At 41.8% G+C, this 12,220-nt stretch overlaps 1 protein-coding gene across 1 annotated transcript in view; it reads right to left on the bottom strand.

Annotated features, from left to right (window-relative positions):
- The window catches only part of ZNF652 (zinc finger protein 652), a 33,822-nt gene extending 21,629 nt beyond the window's left edge, over positions 1 to 12,193 (bottom strand). Inside the window, exon 1 of the mRNA XM_053363428.1 lies at positions 11,816 to 12,193. The gene's annotated coding sequence lies outside the window, so the exon portion shown is untranslated. The remainder of the gene's footprint in view (positions 1 to 11,815) is intronic.
- Positions 12,194 to 12,220: the final 27 nt, after the last annotated feature.

The raw sequence follows: 12,220 nt of genomic DNA, 5'->3' as shown, positions 1-12,220 counted from the left end.
CTGTTGCCCTAAAAATGCAGCACTAGATTGGGGTAGGGGGAGGGGGAGAGAGGAGGACTGCTGAATGGATCTAACAGCAAACAAATTCCTGAAGTCAACTGTTACATTTTCAACATTCTCTTTACACTGTTCCAACTATATAAAAATAAAACATTTTTATACCACCTTTCAATTATATTCCAGGATGGCTTACAGAAAAGAACAAAACAACTGAAAAGGGGAATACAAACATACAATAACAGCGTTCGAAACTCCCATTGTCCTAGGTGCATTTTGCCACTGGGAATTTCATTAGCTCGAGCAATTTCTGAGCTCTGGGCGCGGTACTGCAACTAAGATTTCAGATTAAAACTGCCGCTGCTGATGGCATGAGAGGAGAAATTCTTGCTTGCTTGACTTCCAAGAAATCGCTGCAGCATCAGGCAAGCTGATAGGTTCTGCCTCGAAGCTGGCCTCACAGAAAGGCAGTGTTTTGAGGGGAGGGAAGGGGAAACATGGCTTTATTTTTTGCCTTCAGATGAGGACTAGACCATGTGAAAAATGAACATAAGATTTTAGGGGCAGTTCATTCATTTTCAACTTTGTAGTCTTATTATTAAAAACGTGTGCCTCAACATTCCGTTGTGGCACCTATAACCTAGGTTTAAGGTGCCATTTAGCTCCTAACTTTCATATCTCTGTTTCTAACACAGTACAATCAGCAAAAAGTCACAAAATCATGAAAGTAGCGTAAAACAGTAAAGGAGGATTAAAAGGATTAGAAATGAATCTAAAAAGCTTGGGAAAATAAACAAAAGTCTTAGCCTGGTGCCCAGTGGACAATAATATAGGTGCCAGACAAATCTCTCTGGGGAAAGTACTCCACAACTAGCAAATGACCACCAAGAACATCCTCTGATCACATTTAACATATCTGGGTTGATTTAGGGTTCAATAACAGCCACACAAGGAGCTGTAGGGAGAGCCACACAAGGAGCTGCAAGGAGGGAGAGATCAGGACTGCAGGATACAACTTTCCCTTCACATTAAGTTCCCAATGAAAATTGCCTCTCCCAGGTTTCTGATGTGCAATAGCAGCTGACCCTGAATATACACACATCACTACTATTTAACAAAAAATACAGATACATTAACTCTGAACATGAATTTAACACTGTGCATGCTTTGTTCACGATCTCTCACAAGAAAAACTCGAACAATGGTTTATTTCGCATGACTGTTGTGAAGATAAACGTAAAGCAGATGACACATTAAACAGTGCAGCATCTTCTGTAATTATTTTTCTGTTGTCTGCACTACAGCATCTGGAGAACCTGTTTGTGCTTGGGTGAATGTCTGCTGAACTCCAAATACTTCCTGAAGAATACAAGTAAGAAACAATCTTTTAAGGCAAAAAGAAGGGAGGCTGTGATGCCACTAGTCAACAGAACATGCTTATCCAAAACCCTGAAGCTTCAACAACTAAAAGTTGCAATTACAACCATTGGGGGGGTGTTAATGCTTGAAATGCCTAGGACTGGGTGCAGATTACATCACATTGTGAGCAATCTTATGAGACTACATGCTAGTGGTGGAATGGACCAGAAGCACTCATGGATGGTGCAGAGTATGGCTAGGCCTAAGTGGAGTCCCAAGGGCTAGACAGAGAGACCTGAAAGCCAACTTTTGATCTGTAGACTAGAGGTTCCCCACTCCTGACCTAGGATATATTTCAGAAAAAAAGTGATAAACCTGTAGGAAGGAGAGACTTAAAAGAAGTTGAAGCAAAGGGAAAGGAAGCTGAGACCAACATTCACTCACACAGATGCAGTCTCTCTCAGATATACAGTGGTACCTTGGTTCTCGAACAGCCTAGTTCACGAACAAGTTAGAACCCAAACGTCGCAAACCTGGAAGTGAGCGCTCCGGTTCTCAAATTTTTTTTGGAAGTCGAACGTGTCCTGAGCTTCTGTTTATAGGGTTGCACTTCTGTTTCTAGAGAGATCGCACTGATTGGGGAGGTGAGGAGAAGCGTCCCAGCAGCCCAGTCGCTTTGACAAGAGATAGATCGAAAGATCACACTGACTGGGGCAGTGGGAAGAAGTGTCCTGGCAGCGCTCCACAGCCCAGCTGCTTTGACGAGAGAGAGATCAAGAGAGGGAGATTGAAAGATTGTGCTGATTGAGGCGGTGGGGAGAAGTGTTTTAGGGGTAGTTTTTCAACAGCCTGGAACAGATTAATCCATTTTGCATTACTTTCTATGGGAAAGCGCACCTTGGTTTTGGAATGTTTTGGTTTTGGAATGGACTCCCGGAACAGATTAAATTTGAGAACCAAGGTACCGCTGTATTTCAATGCAAATTTCAAGGATGCATTGCTAATGTAGCTACAAGGAACAGTTACACCTGAATAGGGTAAAACAGAAAGAAGACATGGGCCTGATGTAAAGGTATAGAGGAGGTGCCTAACAGACGAGAGGGAAAGAAAGCAGGGGATAGAAGCCAGAAATAATTCTCTAGGAAAGTCAGCTGTGAAAGTTAGCAGAGGCTCTCACTTACCCCCAAATAGCTGCTTCTTCCACATATTTAGACACATTTCCATACACATTCCCTGCCATTTGATGGGCAGGAGCAAATCCAAGTTGAAGTTAAGTGGCAGGGAAGGTAATAAAAGGTGTTTGGGGAACCATCATCCTTCATTTGGAAGCTCCCCAAGTACCCTTCACTCTGAGAACTGCAGAAAGGAATAAAACAGTACAGTACTCTGCTTTTGAAGAAAAGGGAAAATGATTGTAACAATTGTCAGCCATTGCACCAGTTCCCAGCTATCCACTCCTTGCATGCCTAGCAAACAATGTATGCAAATAAAGGGGCGCTGAGGTCTCAGACAATGGTAAGAATTGGTACAATAGCAGCCACTGTCACAAGAATACCACTCCCCCTGTTCCTTGAAGAAAGTAATAGCAGAAGACTGAAGAGAAAAGCAGAAAGAGTCAGACACTTAAGATAAGAGAATAGAGAACAAGGAACAGTGAAAGGCAGCATGAAGGCAACAAAGAAAATAGAAGATGAGGCAAAACTGGATGAGATGGGAGATGGGACCAAGTCATCACCCAGGTACTGCTCATCTGTATGGTCTCCTTCCCATTCTTATTGCAATCAAGTTGTGTATACCTCATGAAAAATCTAAGATGAAGAATCTATGTAAGCTAAGTTCATGTCACACCAAACCAAACCCAGTTCCACTATTTTACAAATTCATTTCCAGTCACGCATCAAAATATTTTTAAAGAACAAATTACAGATCTAACACATGAAATAGCTCAAAGTGATACAATCATTTTAAAAACTGGTTTTAATATATTCCCCCTAATGCATTTGAAAGTTCTACAGCTGTGCCAAGCAGAGCAGGCCCGTGATTTTCCTGCTAAAATGGAGGGTGCAATGACAGTCATATTAAAGCAACTATATAGAAAAGGAATATTTAAAACAAGTCTAATATACTGTTCCATGAAGGACCCACAATATCCTAATAAAAATCTATCAGGCGGGTGATAAAACATTTAAACCAGACCTCAGCAAATGCTTTATACAAAAGATTAGTGTAGAACAGGGACAGAAAACAGGTTGCGAAGAAACAATGCCTACTGACTATAGTTACGCTTTTTATTATAAACTTTTTTTTAATTAACAAAACACCTTAAGACAAAGACTGACATTCCTGACCAAGGCTGCATACACACTCACTCAAAGAACCATGGGAACTGTAGCTTTGCAGGTGCTGAGGAACTGTAGCTCCGTGAAGACCAAACTTCCAGGATATTTTTTTAGCATGGGGGGTGGGGGTGGGAATGTGCTCTGACTGTGCTTCAAATGTATGGTGTGTACACAGCCCAAGTAAACATTAAAGGAAATTAAAGGAAACAAATCTCAGTCACTGTTCATTAATTAATTGTTCAGCGTTATAAGAATGAGCTGTGTTGATCTGCCACATGTGCTCTCTCTCTCTCCCTTTTCCACACATGAAGGAAGAAAAAGGAAAGCTTGTCTATTAGGAAACTGATTTATTCAAAACCAAAAGTGAAAGCTTTCAATCTTCTACCCTAATAGCACTGTGTTCCTCACTATAAAAGCATGGAATGCCACATTGGAATACTAGATGAAAAAAGGTAGTATATGAATCTGAATGTACTGAAGACATGACAAATTTCAGTAAGTCAGTTTTGATATAAAGTTCAAAAAGATGCAAAAAACATGTACAGGGATGACATGTGTAGGGGGAGTGGCAAGCTCACCTCCAATCCATTATTGCCTGCTCCACTCCTAACCTTCCCATACTGAGCAGGAAAGCCTGAGAGAGGCTTCAGTCTGAACCTTAAAAGAATTGTTAGCACACAGAATATTTTACTAAGCTGCTATCATGTTTCCATGAACCATCTTTCCAGGCATAAGAGTTCAGTTTCTTGAGAATCTCATCTTTCATGAAAAAAACAAGTTCTGAGCCCTTGGGGTTGCATAAATATGCTTGAAATATGGCTGACATTGTAGAAGCCAGAAGGATGGCTGAATGAGGTTTCTAGTGGCTGGATGTGGGGTTTCACCTTTTTACCTCTCCATGGCTAACAGAAAGAAAATTATGGAAAATAATAATTGCTGTGTATGTATAATTTGAACAGGCTGCAAAGTCCAGCTTTTTCCTAATGTCATATAATATTCTATTGATTTTTCCCCATTTCTAAAAATGCATTACTTGATAAAAATTTGTAACACAATACCAGACAAATCAAGCAATTTCAAAGTTATTATTTTTTCAGGTGATTTTCCCAAGGAACCACAAATTTCTACTTACAGTCTATTTGTAAATTTGGAAGAGGAGAAGTTATTTTTTGTGTTGAAAATATGTTGTGTGTGTTTCAAAAATAAGTGTCAGCACTTCAACAATTAGTTCAACACTTAACTGACATCTGCTAGGATGACTATTTGTTTTCACCCCAACTGAGAAATGAATTGATTCTTCTGCCCCATCTAAGTATAACATGAATTGCTACATGCACACAAATGCAGTGAGAGAAAGCATACAAAGGAACACCTGGAAAAGAATAGGGTCATAACCATACATGTAAAGGGTGTATGGCGCTGTGGGTTAAACCACAGAGCCTAGGACCTGCCAATCAGAAGGTCAGCTGTTTGAATCCCCGTGACAAGGTGAGCTCCCGTTGCTCGGTCCCTGCTCCTACCAACCTAGCAGTTTGAAAGCACGTCAAAGTGCAAGTAGATAAATAGGTACCGCTCTGGTGGGAAGGTAAACGGTGTTTCCGTGTGCTGCTCTGGTTCGCCAGAAGCGGCTTAGTCATGCTGGCCACATGACCCAGAAGCTGTATGCCGGCTCCCTCGGCCAACAAAGCGAGATGAGCACCGCAACCCCAGAGTCAGTCACGACTGAACCTAATGGTCAGGGGTCCCTTTACCTTTATCTAAAGTGGGCAGTAGAAGAACAGGGTGGAGATGCCAGGCAAAACTGGAAGTCTGATAGGGGTTGAAAAGAAAGGTGAATGTGCTTGAGTGCACGACAAATGATAGGTTGTTTAAATCATCAAGAGCATGTTTTTCATTTTCAAATGCACAGATTTTCCAAACAAGCATGGATACCAACAACTGATACTATACCAGCTAAAAGACAGTCTAAAATTCAACAGAACCTTACACAATGAGAAGCCCTGATCGTATGTAAGAGCCTTTACAAGATCATACGATCAAACCATCTAGTAAAGCAGAGCTTTCCAAACTGTGTGTCATGACACGTTAATGTGTTGGCTGCAGTGTGGAGGTATGTTGCGCGAACGCTCCCTGCGCTCCTCCCAGGGCTAGAAAGTGGTTAGTTTAACCTCTGGTTTGCTAGTAAAACTGAATTACTGTGTCGTGAAATGATGCATGTCTAAAAAGTGTGTCACCAACATGAAAAGTTTGGAAAGCTCTGTAGTAAAGTATCCTAAACTTAAGAAATTCCATAAAGCCGTCAATTAATTTCCTTGAATATCATGACCATCCAAGTTCTGGTAATGAGACAGTTACAAACTTTTCTTCAGATCACACAAAATTTTATAAACCTCTTTTCATGCCCTGCATGCCCTGCAGTTGCATCCTTCCTTCATCGAGAAAATGTTCCAGCCCATTGATAATTTTGATTTCCCTTTCTTGAACCCTTTCCAGCTCTACAATATCCTCATGAAGACTGGGAACCCAAACTATTCACAGTATTTTAAGTGTGGTCATACAAGGATTACAACCATTGAAATATTACAGGAGTACCCAGACTGCCCATATGGGCTTTGAAGGCGAACCAGGTAGCTTATACCATGGCACCTCATGGACCCTAATGCTTAGCAATAACTTGGACCCAACACAAATACAACAATAACAGGTAACATATTATTTAGGGTGCTATATATAATGATATAACGAGATCTCCTTCCCCAGAGTTCTTTTTATGCACAGAAAACTGGTTTCATTTAATCTGTTAACAGTCATGATTAAATAAATAAAATATAAACTACAGACTTAAGCATTTGCTTGTAAACAGTTCAGATTTCATTTTAACTTGCCACTATTTGATAGTTACAAAACTACCATTGATATTATTATTATTATTAACAAAAAATCTATTTTTAATCCATCCTGATATAAGCTTATGAATGTGTGGATCGCATAGGACAGGAGTGCCCAAACTCTTTTCAACGAGGGCCAGATTTGATGAAGTGAACGTTGAGGTTTTTTAAGAATTGCTGTTGTTGAGCACACTAGAAAGAGGGGAAGTGGGAGGAGATGATGCAAAGGCAAGAAAAGTTTTTGCCAGTCCCTAATTGTTTAATCTCCAAACTAAAAAAATATAAACTATCAATAATTTATAGTATTTATGTCAGCTGCAAATAAACCACATTTTGATTCTGTTTATGAATCACTTTCCATAAAACATCTAGAAGTGATTGCACAGTAAAATAATTGATAAGCTTCAGCCCTGTGACAACTGGAGTTTAAAAAAAGTTTGTGAAGTATCATTATCACCCTACCTGTAAGTTAAAAAGGACCGTCTTAACTGGCACCAGTAAATAATGAAAGGAAGGACTAATGGAATAGAGAATGAGATTCCTCAAGGTGCTAGCATGATTTTGAGCCAGTTCACAAGATCCTTGTCTCTTTTACTAATCATGTAAACCTTGGGTCTGCTGCAGAAAAGAAGACAAGGGACGGATTAACTCAACAGCAACACAGAATCACAGAATTGTAGCTATCATCATTTTTATTTTGAATGTTAGGCACCTTCAGCAATATTCAGTTGGAAAGGTGGGATATAGATATTCTAAATAAATAAATAAATAAATAAATAAGAATAGTAACTATTCTGTGCCTTCTGCTGATCCCATGTTTCTCTAGGTTAGAGACATGAGATGCAAAACAATGCACAGTTAAAGTCAATAAAATCTGCATGCGTATAACTGCATGCTGCAGCGTATCCATTGCTTTTATAAGCTACTTTGACTTCTACAATTCCATCTCATGCTATCAAGATGAACTCATCATAATGTAGTGCACATTAATTTTGCACAGGAGTCAACAAACGCTAGCATAATGTTGGCTGTAAATAGTATTGCCAGAATGAATGCAGAGGACACGTCAAATGACAGGCCAGTCACAAATCAACACAAGCTGCTATTCAATTCTTGCAATAATCACATATACACCACAGCCAGTCCTGGAACAATTAAGGACACCCTAGGGAGGGAGAAGAGAAGACAAGAGGAATGACACTCAGCATATCATGGAAATTTAATACACAGAACCATCCCCTGTATCTCATTTTAAACCTCTGTTTTATGCAATCCATGTACCTCAACAGAAACTAAAATGAAGCGCAAATACAACACTATAACAGAATTAATGGAAAACATTATCTCAAATCACTACAGTCTGAATATGGACACTGCCAAAACTTCCCCAGGACCCAAAGTTGAACACAGTCCTGTTGAAAACAACCCCGGGCATGCACACTGTACTATTTGTTACCCTAGGAGTGTCTGAGTGTTATCAGCATGCCTAATAACACAAGCACATATACAGCCTCCCAGCACTTGCACCATCAAGAAATCCCACCATATTCCAGATCTAAACACTAGAAAAAACAGTTTTTCATCCCATCCCTACCTGTCCTGATTGAAGTAGCCACATCTACCAAGTACAATCCTATTTCACCCCAGCTCATGCATGCTTCTGCTAAGGCAGCAGTGATATGGAAAGGAAATCTTCCCAGCACTTTATTTTTTGGTGGAAAAGTTTCCATTTCATAAGTTGATTAGTATCAGTGAATGGATGCCAACTGCAAATACAATATTAGGCAAGTGTGGCTGTTTCAAAGATCTAGCTTTGGTTCCTCAAAGTGTTGTTTTTTTTAATAAAAAAGGCTAAAATAGCAAATTCTATTTGCAATACAAATTTGCAAAAATTTCCTAGGCAAATTAGGCTATTATTATTTTTAAACCCCGCACGCCTTTACAGAAGGCATTTCAGTAACTACAAGTCACCCTCAAAGAACCAATGTACACTCAAACTTTCGTAGGATTATTTTAGATCACAAGGTATTACAGCAAGTGCAGCCTTTCTTCACCCTTTCACTGCTCAAACTGAAGCAGTTACAATGCAGTCAGTACAATTATTCCCTGGGCCAGTATGCTAGGAAATAAGCACTTACCACAGGTGCAGCAGCTGAAATATCTACTGCCAACATCCAGATGCTGGCATAATTTTCTGCTAATTCAGGATTATCCCCTATCATTGCTCCCCCCCATACATCCATGACAGAGAAAACAGCTGCTACCCCAAAGACTTTTATTTTACAGTGGTACCTCTGGTTAAGAACTTAATTCGTTCTGGAGGTCAGTTCTTAACCTGAAGCACCACTCTAGCTAATGGGGCCTCCTGCTGCTGCTGCACCGCCGGAGAACGATTTCTGTACTCATCCTGAGGTAAAGTTCTTAACCCAAGGTACTACTTTCGGATTAGCGGAGTCTGTAACCTGAAGTGTTTGTAACCAGAGGTACCACTGTACTTCCATTTCTCCCAAGGCAGCACACTACCTACCAGTGTTAGAAACTCTCATATATAAGCTAGGTTCCAAATGACTCTTTAAACCAAGGTTACAATCACCAAAACTGAATGTCTACTTGCCGTCTGGGGGCAAGATAACTCTAAAGCCTTAATTTTCAAAGGATGGACTGACTGTGATTGATTCTCAGTTAAGCATCTGGCTAGTTCAGATGACAACCTTGAGCAAGGTTAAAAGCTTTGAGAACTTAAATAAGAAAAGTCCCTTGATCCAGGGACAGTCTACATATATGCTGGACTCTTCCTACCTTTTTTCCTTAATGGTGACAGAGACCATTCATAACGGAAGAATATTAATCACAACTGTGAGCACGGGAGTGGGCAGGGGTAAGTGAATATAAGCGGCAACTATTAACTATAACATTGTTCACTGCTGCTTAGGCTGCATAGAAAAAGCATTTTGTTTCTGAAATTCATTCTGATTGTGCAGATAAAATATAACTGATAGAATTCTACAGGATGCGGTATTCGTGTGTGAAAACAGTCAAGATCCAGTGATCCCTGCACCTTCCAGTTAAGTTGTACTGATTTTTTCCATACATTTAAAGTGCTGTAAAATGGATATTTAGCTGAAGGATCTGAACTGGAATAGCCTAATAGATTCTATCTGCTAGGTGACCATATACTGCATAAAGAGTAGGGGGTAAAGGGCAGTAAGAGCATGCCCACATGAGTTGGGTTGTCATGCAATCCTGTATGCACATACACAACTCTCCACCCTCCTCTTTCCCTCATTAACCCTAGTTGCCAGCTGCTACCATTAGCCAGTTACACCTAGCAAAACAAACTTGCTGCTAAGGCTTCCCAATATATATCTAGCCTGAATAGTGTGGTGCTGAAAATGACAAGGTTGCAGGTTCGATCCCCACACGAGGCAGCTGCATATTCCTGCATTGCAGGGAGTTGTACTAGGTCCCTTCCAACACTACAATTCTATGATTCAGTTCTATGATATGGCCCACAACTTGTTTAGGAGCAAGATCATCATCATCATCATCACTATTATTATGAAGATCACAGGGTGGTTCACAACATACAAACACAAAATGATAACATAAAATACAGAACAAACACTAACACAAACGAATTTAAAAGGCTACATAGAATGTTCAATCAGCCAAAAACCTGATTATAAAGAAATACTTTTGCCTGGCGCCTAAAGACGCCAGGCGAGCCTCCCCAGTGACAGCATTCCACAAACAGGGAGCACAAGAAGAAGGGGTTCAGATTTTGATGACATCTCTTCCTAGTTTCAGTTGGTGCAACAATCTCTGCAGGGCATACATTTAACTGCATCACTCGAGAAGGTTTTGAGTAGATCCTTTCTCCATCTTCATCATGCCAAAAGCTGTAAACCCCATCCATCATGCAAATAGCTCCAATTGTTTTCCTAGTTGCACAAACTTCTATCTGGAGTACAGAATAACTCCACCACCCCAGTTCAGCAACCCCTACTGACACCCAGAGACTAGCTTACATGAACATACCTAATTCTCACATCAGGCACAATATGAAGGAGAGTAGATTTGCATCTATTTTCTTATGAATCCTATTCCACCTGAACAAAACTATTCCATTTGTCTCTCCTGCTTTACTCCAGGAACCATCATGGTGCTCTCCACCACAAATCACCTGAGTTCTCCCACTGGTATCCTTGTGAGAAAGAGCAATCGTAACACTCTCCAAAAGTCTGCTGTATAGCAGCCTAACAGTTCTCCAATCTATCACCAGAGGAGCATTTTAAGAGTAGGGAGTATTTAAACAATGATGTTTGAAACAAATGTGTAACTTTCTTTTTCTACAAAATGAGATTTTAAATAGGACTTAACTAATTAATTTCCAGACTTTCTAGGAGTTAGATTCAGGTTGCATAGAGGTACACCATCCAAACATATACTCCAAGGTAAGCTTTTATGAAAATAGTGTGACATAACACATTGATCTGCCTGCTCCAACCATGCACAGGTTGAAGTTAAGTCAATTTACAAACATTAGACACCTGTAGCTTATTTGCAGATGAGGAGGTTGGTCATCGGAAATCTGGGATTTTTACAGCCCTGATTTTAATCATATCAAATATCAAACTTCAAATAGCAGTGGTTTGGAAGAGAAGGAAAACTGTGTGTTGGGAAATGATAACATTTCTACTTCAGTAGTGGAACTTTTTCTTTTTTTAACTTTTCTACTATTTCGCGGACCTAATGTCACCCGAGGGTGCAAGGAGTCTCTTAACACTGCTTCCCTTCCCCCAATTCCCAAGATCTGCATCAGATCTTCCCAGCATCAGAGTTGTCACAGGAGACGGCACAACTTCCTCCTCCAACCACGCCAAACCTTTAAAGTGATGCCAAACTAAATGTTCCCCTCTATGCCAACTTCTCTGCTGAAGAAGCACCTTCCACCTCAACTTTCCAAAACCCACACACAGCCAAACCCTCCGACCCCAACCCCCCCATGACACTATCTCAACTGTCCAGATCCCAAGCAAGCAAGAGCACTCTGCACATGCTCAGGTGCACGCTCGCCCCTCCCTGACGCTCCCCAGCCGGGCCTCGTTGGCACTTCGAAGCGGGAGGCACGTTACCAACAACTAAGCAAAAAAGAAGGAGGCTGTGGAGCTGAGGAGGAGCTCGGCCTGCCCTTTCCCCAGCCCGAGGGCCTCTTTCCCTGCACGGACTCACCCAGGCCGGGACTCTCCGGGACTGCCACCGGCGCTGCTCCTCCGTCGCCGCTCCGCCTCCTCCTCCGCCGCCGCGGTCCATGCCTAGGCAGGGGAGGGGGGAAGGTAGGGGCGGCCAGGGCCCTCTTTCCTTCCTGCCCTCCCCCTGGGCTCGAGCCCCCTCCTCGTCCGCCGCCGCCTCAGGACCAGGCCTAGGCCCCGCCGCTCCAGCGGCTGCTCCCACTGACGCTCTCCCTGTCGCTCGCCCTCCCCTCGGCGGCCGCCGCCGCCGCCGCAGCGCTACGTGGCCGCCGCCGTAGCCAACCAAAGTCAGTCAGACACTCAGCCTCGCGACTGCACCGCCCGCTCCACTCGCAACACCCTCCCCCCCTCCTCCTCCTCCGCCCCGCGCGCGCTCTCTCTCTCT

Source organism: Podarcis raffonei, chromosome 13 (assembly GCF_027172205.1).
Source record: "Podarcis raffonei isolate rPodRaf1 chromosome 13, rPodRaf1.pri, whole genome shotgun sequence".
NCBI classification, from domain to species: Eukaryota; Metazoa; Chordata; class Lepidosauria; order Squamata; family Lacertidae; genus Podarcis; species Podarcis raffonei.
Note: the sequence above shows the minus strand (reverse complement) of the source record. Positions and strands in the feature narration are given on the sequence as shown.